Raw genomic sequence first — 3,067 nt, 5'->3', positions numbered from 1 at the left:
GGCTCATGCATATCTAGGCAAAACACTCATACACATGAATTTTTTTAATTTAAAATCTTTCCATACATGGGGCGAGGATTTAGTGGGTCATGCTAGCACAGGTCCTGAGGTTGGATCCACAGCACCCAAGCTGGGCATAGGCAGGGCAAAGCACTAGGGATAGAGACAGGGGTGGGCAGATCTCAATGTATTTGAGGTCAGCCTGGTCTACTTAGTAAGTTCCAGGCCAGCCAGGACTACATAGTGAGATCCTGCCTTAAAAAAAAAAAAAAAAAAAAAAAAAAAAAAAAAAAAAAGCTAGGTGTGGTCATAGACTCTCATAATTTCAGCACCAGTGGAAGAGAAAGAGGGAGATTCCTGGAGCCCATTGGTCAGATGGCCCAGCCAATTGGTGAGCTCCAGGTACAGTGGGAGACTGTCTCAAAACCTAAGACTGCAGAGCGACTGCAGAAGACACCAGACATCAAACTTTGGCTTCCATGCACAAGCACACACATTCCCTCCCTCAACACACACATACACACACACACACACACACACACACACACACACACTCCATGCACAAGCACACACATTCCCTCCCTCAACACATAGACACCAAAAAGTAATCCCAATAGTTTCATACAAGTATAAATATTATGAAAATAAACATATAGACTTTTGTTGTTGTTATTTTGTTTTCTGCAGTGTTTGGGATTGAATCCACTGCCTCAATAAAGATGGGCCGTCAGGAAAGTTATTTTATTAATATCTGTGTTTGTGTGTGTGTGTGCACGCACACACACAGTGAGCATGTGGAGGTCAGAGGACAATTTGCATTACTCATTTCTCGTCCTTTACCATATGGGTCCTGGGCATTGAACTCCGGTCATTGGGCTTGGCTGCAAGTGTCTACCTGCTGAGCCATCTCACTGTCCCAAGGAAAGTAATTTTATAAACAACTAACCATTAACCATTATTAATCATACACTGAGCTCATAAATCCACCGAACTTACAATCTAAGGACTCAAGGGCTCTGGATATAAAAATAGTTACTGTTTTCTGGTTGCCTTCTGTGTGCTTGGAACTGTGCCCAGTGCTGCAAACTTGATTTCATTCATTTTTCACAAATACCTAGAGGGGGGACAGGGTGGGGTGGGATGAGCATCTCATTCTCGTCTTCTGGAAGCAGGTCTGAGGAGCGTGGAGAGGTTGCTGAAAATGGAGCCTGGTTTCTCTGGTCTGCTCTCTGCAGAGGCACAGCTCCAGCACCAGCAGGGAGGATCGGGAGTAAAACAGATGGGCTTGTCAGTTATTAATACTGTGTCTGTCCTAGCCCCTTCGTGTCACTCTTTGTGCCTGTACAAAAGTACTTTTCACACCGACCTTTCTAATTCTCTCTCACCCCTCTCTCACAGGGTCTCACTTAACCCAGGGTATCTTTAAGTTTACTACGTAGCTAAGGATGACCTTGAACTTCTGATCCTCCTGCCTTCACCTGTTAAGGTTACAGGAGTGAGCCACCGCACCCAGTTAACACAGTGCTGTGAACAGAATCCCGGGCTCCATGCATCCTAGGCAAGCCTTCTCTCAACTGAACCACATCCTTGACCTTCCCTTTCTTGTGTTTGTCTCTCAAACTATCAGCTTCTCTCGGGTGAAGCGATGACTCAGTGGATCAAGTGTTTGCTGGCCAGTTGTGAGGACTGGAGTCAGGAGACCCTGAAGCTGAATGAAAGCTGGGCGGGCACAGCGCAACAGAGTTAATTTCGGCCTCAGAAGGCAGAGACAGGATTACCCAGAGCAAGTGGGCTAGCTAGACTAGCAGTATCAGTGAGCCCAAAGATGCCACTTCAAAGACTGTACTGGAAGAGTCATTGAGGAGGATTCCTGAGGACAACTTTGGGTTGCTATATGGAGCCAAACCCATGAGATCCCCTTCTACACCTTCACACAAAAAGAAGAAAATGTTAAAAAAAAAACTCATCTCAAACAAATAAATCCAGAAAGAAAGATTTCTAACAAACTCCTTACATTCCAGAATACTAGAATTCTTCAAAGTCAACGTATATTTTACCTCAGAGGCTTTAATTAGTACCATAATTATTTCATTTTGTTGCAAGGAGGGGGCTGCTTATTTGTCCTGGCTGCACAGAACCAAAATAACCCCACAAAAACTACATTAATTAAAACACTGCTTAGCCCATTAGCTCTAGCTACTTATTGGCTAACTCTTATATTAATTTAACCCATTTCTATATTCTGTATATCGCCACATGGCAGTGACTTACCAGCAAAGATTTGGCATGACTCCATGGTGTCTCTCTTTGACTCCACCCTTTTTCCTCCCAGCATACAGTCTAGCTTTCCCTGCCTAGTTCTGTTCTTCCCTGCCATAGGCTCAAAGCAGTTCTTTATTCACTAACCAATAGAAGCAACACATAGACAGAAGGACCTCCCACACCATTTCCCCTTTTCTGTTTAAACAAAAAGGAAGGCTTTAACTTTAACATAATAAAATTACATATAACAAAACAGGCATCAAACAAGAACTACAGTTAGAATATTTATACCTACTGTATTTTTTCTCATAACTAAGAAAAACTATATCTATAACTATCTATCTATTCTTTAACTCCATCAAAGACTCCAGAAGGATATAATATTACCTAAGTAAACAGGAAGTACATTGCAAGCAACTTTCAAAACTCTAGAATTGACAGAGACATCTTGCTACCTGGACAGCCACCCAAAGTTCTTTTGTACCATTGGGGCATCCATCTTTAGCCTACAGCACAATAGTATTGGGCAGACTCTTCCATGAAGCAGGAAATTTCAAAGACAGGTCTACCTATATTTGCAGTTTGCCAGTCACTTTCTTCTGTATTCCGTAGAATGTCTCACAGACTCTTTCATGAAGCAGGAAACCTGAAGGATCATCTCACCTTTAGGCAAGTTTAGCAGTCATTTCTCTGCAGGTCCTGCTTGTTTAGTTAAGCAGTCCAGGCAAGAGTAGTTTCTTGCCCAAATGGCTAAGGAGCCTCTTTGATGCCCATCATTCTCTCAGAGTATTTGGTGCTGCCAAGA

Source organism: Microtus pennsylvanicus, chromosome 1, assembly GCF_037038515.1.
Source record: "Microtus pennsylvanicus isolate mMicPen1 chromosome 1, mMicPen1.hap1, whole genome shotgun sequence".
In the NCBI taxonomy this organism is placed as follows: domain Eukaryota; kingdom Metazoa; phylum Chordata; class Mammalia; order Rodentia; family Cricetidae; genus Microtus; species Microtus pennsylvanicus.
This window is presented reverse-complemented; position numbering follows the sequence as displayed.